Source organism: Notamacropus eugenii, chromosome 5 (assembly GCF_028372415.1).
Source record: "Notamacropus eugenii isolate mMacEug1 chromosome 5, mMacEug1.pri_v2, whole genome shotgun sequence".
NCBI lineage: Eukaryota > Metazoa > Chordata > Mammalia > Diprotodontia > Macropodidae > Notamacropus > Notamacropus eugenii.
This window is the reverse complement of record NC_092876.1, coordinates 141,232,418-141,244,481: the sequence shown is the minus strand read 5'-3', so window position 1 is coordinate 141,244,481 and position 12,064 is coordinate 141,232,418. Positions and strand designations below refer to the sequence as shown.

The window sequence follows — 12,064 nt, the reverse complement described above, 5'->3', positions numbered from 1 at the left end:
CTCCTCCCAATGGTTTTAAAAGTATGAAAAAGAATTCACTGAAGAAAACAGCTCTTTACAAAGGAAAATTGAACAAATGGAAAAGGAAGTACAAAAACTAACTATAGAAAATAATTCCCTAACAGAAATAGTTGGACAGATGGAACAGGAGATGGAAAAGTTAACTGAAAAAAAAATTTCACAAAAATTAGAACTGGACAAGTAGAAGCTAATGACTCTATGAGATATCAAGAATCCGTCAAACAAAATCTAAAGGATGAAAATATAGAAGAAAATGTAAAATATCTAATTGGAAAAACAACTGAGCTGGAAAATAGATCCAGTAGAGAAAATTGAAGAATTATTGGCCTACCAGAAAGCCATGATGAAAAAAAGAATGTGGACAATATCTTCCAAGAAATGATCAAGGCAAACTGCCCAGAAGTGCTAGATCCAGAGGGCAAAATAGTCACTGAAAGAATCCACTGTTCACCTCCCGAAAAGGATCCCAAATTAAAAACACCAAGAAACATTGTTGCCAAATTCCAGAACTATCAAGTGAAGGAGAAAATATTACAGGCAGCCACAAAGAAACCATTCAAATATAGAGGGATCACTCAGGACCTTATAGATTTTACATTAAAAGATTGAAGTAATTGGAATATGATATTCTGTAAGGCAAAGGAGCTGGGGCTACAACCAAGGATCAATTACCAAGCAAAGTTCAGCATAACATTTCAGGAAAACAGATTGACATTCAAGGAAATAAGGGATTTCCAGACCTCCCTGATTAAAAGACCAGAACTTAATAGAAAATTTGATCCCCAAATGCACATCTCAAGAGAGGCATAAATAGGTTAATGGGGAAAAGAAAAACTTGATACTCAATTTGGACAGACTGTTTACCTCCCTATAAGGGAAGATGATACTTGTTAATCTTAAGAATTGTATATATATTATGAAACATAAAAAGGATATATATAGACAGAGGGAGCAGGTATAAAGTAAATGATGTGATGATAAAAATGTGATTTAAGCATGCGAAGGAATTATAACAGGAGATGTGAAAAGGAGGAAGCAGAAAATAGTAAATTGCATCACAGAAAAAAGTACAAAATTATATTTTAGTAGAGGGAAAGAGGGGAACATTGTTTGAGAGGTACTCTCATCTGATTTGGTTCAAGGAGACAACAACAAACTTAAGTATAAAAAACTAACTAACTCTATAGGCAGTAGGAGGGGAAGGGGGAAAGAAAAGGGAGGAGAGGCTAAAAGGGATGGAAGAAGTAATAAGGGTAAAGGGGAGTAAAAGGGAGGGGGGAAAGAAGGAAGGGAAGACTTTGGTGGTGGTCAAAAATTAAAACTCTATTGTGGTGGGCAAGGGAGAAGGGAGATCTAAAAGCATAAATGGTAGGAAAGAGGATGGAGGAAAAAGACACAGATAGTAATCATAACTGTGAATGTGAATGGGATGAACGTTCCCATGAAACAGAGATGGGTAACAGAATGGATAAAAAGCCATAATCCAACAATATGTTGTTTACCAGACACACATTTGAAACAGGGAAATACACACTGGGTAAAGGTAAAAGACTGGAACAGAATATATTGTGCTTCAGTTGATTTAAGAAAAGGAGGAGTAACAATCCTAATCTCAGACAAAGCAAAAGCAGAAATAGATCTAATCAAAAGAGATAAGGAAGGAAACTATATCCTGCTAAAAGGCACCATAGATAATAAAGTAATATCATTATTAAACATATATGCTCCAAGTAGTATAGCATCCGAATTCTTAGAGGAGAAGTTAAGGGAGTTACAGGAAGAAATATACAGCAAAACTATACTAGGGGGGACCTCAACCTCCCCCTTTCTGAACTTGATAAATCTGTCCTTAAAATAAACAAGAAAGAAGTTAAGAGGTGAATAAAACTCTGGATAAGGTAGATATGATAGATATCTGGGGAAATTTGAATGGGGATAGAAAGGATTATACCTTTTTCTCAGTGGTACATGGCACATATACAAAAATTGACCATGTACTAGGGCATAAAAACTGCATAATCCAGTGCAGAAAGGCAGAAGTAATTGATGCGTCCTTCTCGGATCATAATGCAATAAAAGTTATATGTAATAAAAGGCCATGGAAAAATAGACCAAAAATTAATTGGAAATTAAATAATCTAATTCTAAAGAATGTATGGGTTAAACAACAAATTATAGAAATAATCAACAACTTCATTGAAGAGAATGACAATAATGAGGTAACCTACCAAATCTTATGGGATTCTGCAAAAGTAGGGTAAGCTTTATATCTTTGAATGCCCCCATGAATAAAATAGAGAAAGAGTAGGTCAATGAATTAGTCATGCAGCTGCAAAAGCTCAAAAAAGAACAAATTGAAAATCCCCAAATAAATACCAAATTAGAAATACTGAAAACCAAAGGAGAGATTATTGAAATTGAAATTAAGAAAACTATTGAACTAATAAATAAAACTAAGAGTTCATTTTATTAAAAAACCAACAAAATTGATAAACCTTTGGTCAATTTGATTAAAAATAAGAAAGAAGAAAACCAAATTACCAATATCAAAAATAAAAGGGGTGAACTTACCTCCAATGAGGAGGAAATTAAAACAAAAATTAGAAATTAGTTTGCCCAACTTTATGCCCATAAATTCAACAATCTAAATGAGATGGATTATCATTTAAAAAAATATAAATTACCCAGTTTAACAGAAGAGGAAGTCAAATATTTAAATAACCCCATCTCAGAAAAAGAAATTGAACAAGCCATCAGTGAATTCCCTAGGTAAAAATCTGCAGGGCCAAATGGATTGACAAGTGAATTCTATCAAACATTCTATCAAACAGTTAATTCCAATACCATATAGACTATTTGGGAAAATTGAGGAAGAAGGAGTTCTCCCAAATTCTTTTAATGATGCATTTATGATTTTGATGCCTAAACCAGGAAGAGCCAAAATAGAGAAAGAAAATATAGACCAATTTCTCTAATGAATATAGATGCAGAAATTTTAAATAAGATTTTAGCAAAAATAATATAGCAGCTTATCATGAGAATAATACAGTACGATCAGGTAGGATTCATACCAGGAATTCAGGGCTGGTTCAATACTAGGAAAACTATTAGCATTTTTTATTATATCAACATTAAACCTAACAGAAACCATATGATTATCTCCATAGATGCAGAAAAAGCTATTCACAAAATACAAAACCCATTCCTATTAAAAACACTGGAGAACAAAGGAAAAAATGGAATTTTCCATAAAATAATAAGCAATATCTACCTAAAGCCTTCAGCAAGCATTATATGCAATGGAAATAAGCTAGATGCATTTCCAATAAGATCAGGGATGAAACAAGGATGTCCATTATCACCACTGTTATTCAATGTGGCACTAGAAATGTTAGCTGTAGCAATAAGAGAAGAAAAAGAAATTGAAGGAATTAGAATAGGCAAAGAAGAAACTACGTTATCACTCTTTGCAGATGATATGATGATATGCTTAGAGAATCCCAGAGGTTCAAGTAAAAAACTACTTGAAATAATAAACAACTTTGGCAAAGTTGCAGGTTGCAAAATAAACCCACACAAATCTTCTGCATTTCTGTATATTACTAACAAAGCCCAACAGCAAGAGATAGGAGAAATCCCATTTAAAGCTAGGGTAGACACTATAAAGTATTTAGGAGCCTACATGCCAAAACAAATCCAGGAACTATATGAACAGAATTGCAAGATATTTTTCACACAAATAAAGTCAGATCTAAGTAAGTGGAAAAGTATCAGTTGCTCCTAGATAGGCCGAACCAATATAATAAAAATCACAATTCTGCCTATATTAATTTACTTATTTAGTGTCATACCAATCAAACTATCAGATAATTATTTTCTAGAGCTAGAAGAAATAATGTCAAAATTCATCTGGAAGAACAGAAGGTCCAAAATATCAAGGGAACTAATGATAAGAAATGCTAGGGAAGGTGAACTACCTCTACCAGATCTCAAATTGTATTATAAATCAGCACTTATCAAAACCACTTGGTACTGGCTAAGAAATAGAAGGGTAGACCAGTGAAATAGGTTAGGTACTCAAGACACAGTAGGCAATGAATATAGCAATCTACTGTTTGGTAAACCCAAGGAGCCCAGCTTCTGGAATAAGAACTCACTGTTTGACAAAAATTGCTGGGAAAATTGGATAATAGTGTGGTGGAAACTAGGCATAGACCAATGCCTGACACTGTACACAAGAATAAAGTCCAAATGGGTACATGATCTAGGTATAAAGATTGATATTATAAACAAATTAGTGGAGTAACAAATAGTGCATTAATCAGATTTATGGAGAAGGGAAGCATTTTTGACTAAACAAGAGATAGAAAGCAGTATGAAGTGCAAAATGAATAATTTTGATTACATTAAAATGAAAAATATTTGCACAACCAAACCCAGTGGAACCAAGATTAGGAGGGAAGCAGAAAACTAGGAAAGAATTTTTACAACTAGTGTCTGTGATAAAGACCTCATTTCTAAAATATATAGAAAACTGAGTCAAATGTACAAGAATGCTAATCATTCCCCAATTGATAAATGATCAATGTATATGAACAGGCAGTTTTCAGAGGATGAAATTAAAGATATCTATAGTAATAGAAAAAATGCTCTAAATCACTATTGATTAGAGGGATGCAAATTAAAACAACTTTGAGATACCACATCACACCTATCAGATTGGCTAACATGACAAAACAGGAAGATGAGAAATGTTGGAGAAATGTGGGAGAGTTGGAACACTAGTTCATTGTTGGCAGAGCTGTGAGATGATCCAACCATTCTGGAGAGCAATTTGAAACTATGCCCAAAAGGCTACAAAAATGTTCTTACCCTTTGAACCAGCAATATCACTTCTAGGACTGTATTCTAAAGAGATCATAAAAATGGGAAAGGGTCCCACATGTGCAAAAATATTTATAGCAGCTTTCTTTGTGGTGGCCCAAAACTGGAAATCAATGGGATGCCCATCATTTGAGGAATGGCTGAACAAGTTGTGGTATATGAATGTAATGGAATACTATTGTGCTATAAGAAATGATGAACAGGAAGACTTCAGAGAGGCCTGGAAAGACTTATATAAACTGATGCTGAGTGAAAGGACCAGAACCAGGAGTACTTTGTATACAGCCACAACCACAGTGTGTGAGGATTTTTTCTGTAGACTTAGAACTTCATTGCTATGCAAGGACTTAAAAAAAGTTTTCAATAGTCTTTTAAGGCAAAATGCCTTCCACATCTGGAGAAAGAACTATGGAATTCAATTGCAGAATGTAGCAGATCATTTTCTTTTGTATTACATTTTCATTTGTTATATGCTTTCTCCCATTCATTTTAATTCTTCTATGCAACATGACTATGGTGAAAATGTATTTTATAGGATTGTGTGTGTAGAACCTAAATAAAATTGTATTCTGTCTCAGAGAGGGAGGGGGATTATAGGGGGGAAAGAGGGCAAAGGAGGGAGGGAAAAAAATCTAAGTTATATGGTAGTGATTGTAGAACACTGAAAATAAATAAAATAAAGAAAAAAAGAAAAAATCAAGGTCCTTCACTGAGAGATCTGTCTTCTCTCCTCTTTCTCATTTCACATCATTCACATATCTTCCACCATCTCCTCCACCCTAGTTCTACAATTGGAAGTGGTCCTTCTCCTTGCCAAAGTGAACCTCTCTATGTGCAAAAATTGTCCCTTTCTATCCCATCTTCTCTAACATACTGTCTTCCCCTCACATTCATTTTCAGTCTCTCCTTTTCTGCTAGCTCTTCTTTTTTATCTACACATGTCTTTCCCATCATCAAAAATCCCTCACTTGACCCATCCAACCTGCTGACTGGCATTTTATCTCTGTCCTCCCATTTTGTGACCAAACTCCTTGAGAAGGCCATCTGCAATGAATGCCTTTGTTTCCTTTCCTTTCCTTTTCTTCCAAATTCTCCTAAGTATATTCTTTGGCCTTATTATTAAACTGAAAATCCAGAGTTATTGATTTAATTGCCAGAGTTGATGGCATTTTCTCAATCCTCAGTCTTCTTGCCCTTTCTGCATCCTTTGACACTATCACTCACCCTCTTCTCCTTGATATTTGCTTTTCTCTCAGGTTTTCTGATACTGTTCTCTACTGGATTATTTAGCCCTGCCCCTCTTCTGCCTCAGTCTTGTTTGCTGGATCTTCATTGTATGAATCCAAAGTATGCATACTAATCATGGGTGTTCCACAGGCTCTGTCCTGGGCCCTCTTCTCTTCTCACACTTGTTGATCTCATTAGGTCCCATGGATTCAATTATATTCTCTGTAGTCATGATACCCAAGTCTACTTATCTAGCCCTAACCTCTCTCCTAACCTCCAGTCTCACATTTCTAACTGCCTATTGGACATCTCAAACAAGATGTCTCATAGACATCTTAAACTCAACATGTCTCAAACGGAACTCATTTTCTTTCCTCCCAAATTCTCCCCTCTTCCTAACTTCCCTATTACAGTTGAGGATACCACCATTTTCCCATTCCTTCAAGCTCAAACCTAGAGATTATCCTTGGCTCCTTACTCTCTTGCTTCCCATATCCAATCAATTGCTATGTCCAGTCATTTGTACCTTCCCAATATTGCATATATGTCCCTTTTCTCTCCTGTGATGCTGCAACCACCCTAGGACCACTTTATATCTGGACCAGTGCTGGGCCTGGAGTTGAGCATACAAGAGTCCAAGAGTCCAGCCTCAGACATGTATTGTGTGACCCTGGGCAAATCACTTAAGCTCTATTTGCCTCTATTTCTTCAACTCTAAGATGGGAGTAACAATAGTATCTGCCTCCTAAGGTTGTTGTGAACATCAAATGAGATATTTATAAAGTGGTTAGCACAGTGCCTAGCACATAAATGCGTAATTATATAGATATTTGTGTCCTTCTTTCTGTTACATTCCCAAGTTCCTATAACTCCTACAGTATATATTTCCTTGCCCTTACATCCTCCCTTCAAGATTCGGGAAGACATAGATTCTATAGATTTCCATCATCTTGCCTAACTCTATACCTAGAAGAGATGGACTGAAAATATCACTCTATTCTCCTTAAAGGAGAGTTCCTTCTGCCCTACTGTTTAATTCCACAATGATAAAATTCTTTATCATTCCAAATTTAAATCTTTACTATTGAAACTTGGTCCATTTCCCCCAAGTCCCAGTCCTATGTAGAGAGAGAGAATACTATCATCATTTTTCTAATAATTCTTTCCAGATCTGAAGGTCTTTATTTTATATACCATCACACCCTAAACCACCAAGCCTTCTCCTTTTTGGGCTATATAAATTCACTTTTTCAACTTTCCAAATCTTTTACTCTTTTGGTTATTCTCTATTTTCTCCTTATATGAAAGAAAATAAACTTTCTAAGGGCAAAGATTAGTTTTTTGGAGGGGGACTTTGTCTTTGTGTTCCCGGAGTCTAGCACCTGCTACATGGTAAAAACTTAATAAATACTTATTGAAGGACTAGTTGATAAATTTAGCAAAATCTGAATGAACCTCTATCAGTCAGCATGGTATGGTGAAAACCTTGGACACAAAACACCAGGTTCTCAAGATTTACTAGCTGTGTAGTCTTAGGCATATCATTTCACTTATTTGAATCTTGGTTTCCCTATTTGAAAAATGGGAGGCTAGACACTGAGGTCAGTCCTTAGCATTGTGTATAGAATGCCTCTGATGCAATCCTCTGCGTAGAAGAGGCTAGAGAGCCAGTTTCATGGAGAGTTATGATGACATGTAATGGAAATGCTTTGGAGAGAATTTGTACCACGTAGAAATATTCTCTAAGTAGTTCTAATTCATTAACCACATGGTGAAGAGAAGCATTTTTGGTTAGCTGGGGGTACATTGAAAATATATTAGTCAGCCTCATCCCTTCTCTTGGTTTTGACCCTTTCTCTTTGGCTGACTTCGTTGTGTGATTTGCATTCTAGGGAAGGAAGAGAGATGATGTTATAATGAAAGAGGTCTGGACATGTGAATGAGCCATCTGAGGTTCAGGGTTCTGGGAGATGACTCTGTGATGTATTTTACAGCCATTCCAACATTAATACCCCAAGGAACTGGGAATAATAATTAAGATTCAACCCAACTGTAGCTGAGACTAGTATTAATCTAGCATTGATGCCACATTTGGACATAAGACCAATACTACGTAGAAATTATGTTAAGTCTGAACCCACTCTCCTTAGAGACTGGTATGGGGAGATTGTGACCTCAATTCCTCAAGTTATTAGGGAGGAATGCTACTATGTCTTTGAGGTAAATTAACTCTTTGTAAAAGCTAATTGCTATTAATTGGTTGAATGAGACTGGAAGACTAGTCATTCACAGGTGCTTGCAGTGTGTGTGGGAAGCATAGAGGAAAGGGCATATGAATCAATAGCATCAGAGAAAGACACTCTGATCCTTCATGGATACTACTAATAATTTGAAGGTGTGTGAAGATATAGCTGGCCTGGCTCTGGCCAGTGAGGCCAGGGTACTCTCTATAATAATGATAATATTCCTTGTCTCACCTGCCTCACAATGTTGTGAGGAACTCCCTTGGTAAAACATGAATGACTTTACAAATTAATAATAAACATGTTTTGAAGGTATTTTTTACTGGTTGGGAAAATAGAAAAGATTATTTCTAAGACTCCTGCTATGAATTTATGACTCGATGAATTGGGTAGAGATTTGCTCCAGAACCAAATTGTAATTCCTGAAACACTCTTCAACATATCTTCTATACCCCCCTCCACCTTCCTATTTTCTTAGACAAAGTACCCTAGAAGGGTTATCCCTTAAGGAATCCAGCAAACTGATGAAACAGATAAAGAACTAGCAAGACTTGAGTGAGGCCACAAGCGTTAGCAATCTGTACCAATCCTGGTCTGTCATGAGTCATTGAAGCTTGCCTGAGGTTTGCTGCTCAGAGGCTACGTGTCAGAGAACTCAGCTACACAGGGCTTTATTCTACTTTCCACTTCAGATCCCTAAGAAAAGTTGCTAATTTGTAGAATTGCTATTTATAGAAATGACTGTGGCTTGAAGTAGAGGGTTTTCCCTAGCAAGGGGGTAAGGTAAAAAGGTATACAAACCAGGTATGAAACAGGCTGAGTAATAAAGAACCACAGGTGGATTTGATCAGGATGCAGTAACTTATCACTGCTAGTACAGTGAGTTGGAAGGCTTTTATTCAGGCCTCCCTGGGACACAATTTATTGAAAGGCTGTTAACCATTTCACATTCACCTCTACTGAGTCATCTGACCCAGTAGCCATTGGGATCTTTCCAGTGGCCTCACTTCCTCTCTGATGGTGACTTTTTCTTTATTTTTTAATTATTTTTAATTTTATTTTATTATTTTTATTATTTATTTTTTATTATTTCTTCCAGCCTTTTCCCACTGCTGATGCACCCACAACAGGATTGAAAGCCATGGTTGTTTCCTGATAGCACTTTGCAGGTTTTGCAAAATCTTTTAATGATCATGGGATTGATGGTAAAGGGGAAAAACCAGTAGATAAAGTGACAGCTAGGAGCCACAGTACAAATCTGGCTAGTTGAGTCCTCATACCACTTGGGAGCAGCAGTCCTTGTCTTCATTATTCCAGAGCAGAGAATGACTTCTTTCTCTACCCCTGACTGAAATCACATCTTGCTGCTTGGAATACTAAAGCCAAAAGGACTGCCAGCTGTAAGCTGCTTCTCCTACCTGATATGGCACCTCAAGTCATCATCTTTTTGCCAGTTCAGTAAACAGTGATGAGAACCCAGTCCACTGAGGAGTCATACATAGAAAGAAGCAGGCAGAGTATATCTATCCATATTCACATTTCTAGGCAGTTTCCAGGGGACAGGAATGCTCCAAGGGAAAAGGAACAGCAGCAATTACATGGATAAAAGTCAGTGACTCCCTTTGCCACCATTCTAAACCTGATCATTCTACCAAGTTTTTCATCTTTCCCAAACACCTACCAGGCTAAGAATATGAATAGGGGTCCTTCCAGAGGAAACAAGGGGTGAAACTGGTTTCTACTCCAAGTTCTTTCTCTCTGGTTCTGCAGCTTGTCAACTGGGGTTCATGTTGAGCCAAGGGGTTCATGTTGAGCCAAGTGGAGAAACCATCCTTCCAGGACCGATTTGTTGCATTGACTTTCCCTGAAGTCACATTATCTTCTTTGTTATTCTGGTCCATTTCTAGTTATCCTGATGAATATCTATCCGGCCACTGGAATCCAGATGACTCTGGAGGAGAGAGTGAGACTGGTGACCTTGCATAGCCCTCTCTTACTCAAATCAAAGTCAATTACAAGTCATATCATCATTTTCCTGATGCCATGATCCTTTTCAAAAACAAAGGACAAACACAACCTGTGAGTAGATCAAACTACCTGAATGGGGACCCAGCTAGTTGGTAACTCAGTTCATCTTCTCCATAGCATTCTCCTTCTCCTCTCTAAAAGGAGGTAAATTTTGATGGTCAGAAGCATCTCAGTTAACTTGAGGTTTACTGACTCTTTCTTTTTTTTCCCTTTCCTTCTTTCCTTCTTTCTTTCTTTCTTTCTTTCTTTCTTTCTTTCTTTCTTTCTTTCTTTCTTTCTTTCTTTCTTTCTTTCTTTCTTTCTTTCTTTCTTTTTCTTTCTTTCTCACAACCTTAAACCCAGTTTACTCTGAAGCTCATAGACTGGACCACACTAGGTCCCTGCCCAAGTTTCACTTATTGGCTGTATTTTGGACCCTCCTGGTTTTGAGTGAATTTAGAGTTAATGTCAATGGTAACTCTTTCTCTTTGGAACAGCAACCCTGAGGGTCTTCCCTTCCCAGCTTGATTTTTTTTCTTCTAATTAAAAGAGCTATCCCTTGATTCACTTCTTAAAGAGGCCTATTCATTCAATAGGCATTACTTCACTTTAAGTGAGTACCTGAAAAGGCCTTAGCCTAAAAGGGCCAGGGTCTCCCATTGCATGCTGGGCCATCTCCAGTCATGCTGATGAATATCTGGCCACTGGATCCAGATGGCTCTGGAGAAGAAAGTGAGGTTGGTGACCTTGCATGGCCCTCCCTCCCTCAAATCAAAGTCAACTAAAAATCATGTCATCATCTCCCTGATGTCATAGTCCTCTTTGAAAACAAAGGACAAACACAACAATTAACTCAAGACCTATTCATCCTATCAAGTGATTTTGAAGTGAGAGAGGTTTTTTTCATTAAAAGGTTCCTTCCTAGTTTCTCTTTTCATTTTTTAATACCTTCCCTTTTCTTTACTTCCTGTTCTGGGTCACTGCCTTGTCATAGCAGAGGGGCTTGCGTAGCTCAATGAAACTGTGAACTGTACCATGTAGGTGTGGGTTACCCAAGACAGACAAGTCACAGTGAAGAGTTCTGACAAAAGGTGATCCACTGGAAGAGGAAATGGCAAACCACTCCAGTATCTTGACTAAGTATTAAATGCTAAAAGATATGGATTTGAACGATGAACCCAAAATGACAATTCTACTTAAATTAATTTGCTTATTCAGTGCCATAACAATGAAACTACCAAAAAATATTGTATAGAGCTAGAAAAAAATAATAACAATTCATCTGGCAGAACAAAAGAATATTGAGAAAATTAATGAAAATAAATGCAAGGGAAGGTGCTCTTGCCATACCAGATCTTAAGTTGTATTATAAAGCAGTAATAATCAGAACTACTTGGTTCTGGCTAAACAATAGAGTGGTAGATCAGTGGAATAGGTTAGGTACATGAGACCCAGTAGTCAATGACTATGCTAATCTACTGTTTGATAAACCCAAAGACTTCAGTTTCTGTGATAAGAACTCACTATTTGACAAAAACATCTGGGAAAACTGGAAAATAGTATGGCAGAAACTGGGCATAGTCCTTATACCATATACCAAAATAAAGTCCAAATGAGTACATGATTTAGATATAAAGACTAATACCATAAGCAAACTGTGAGAGCAAAGAATAATTTACCTG

At 36.8% G+C, this 12,064-nt stretch overlaps 1 long non-coding RNA gene across 3 annotated transcripts in view; it reads right to left on the bottom strand.

The window, feature by feature from the left end:
- The window catches only part of LOC140505266 (uncharacterized), a 92,834-nt gene extending 81,696 nt beyond the window's left edge, over positions 1-11,138 (bottom strand). The window contains exons 1-2 of one of the 3 annotated variants that reach the window (XR_011967433.1): positions 11,004-11,129; positions 10,057-10,326 (exon numbers count right to left, since the gene is read on the bottom strand). This is a non-coding gene — a long non-coding RNA (uncharacterized lncRNA). The other 2 variants (XR_011967435.1, XR_011967434.1) reach the window with 2 other exon arrangements.
- Between the last annotated feature and the right edge of the window lie 926 nt (positions 11,139-12,064).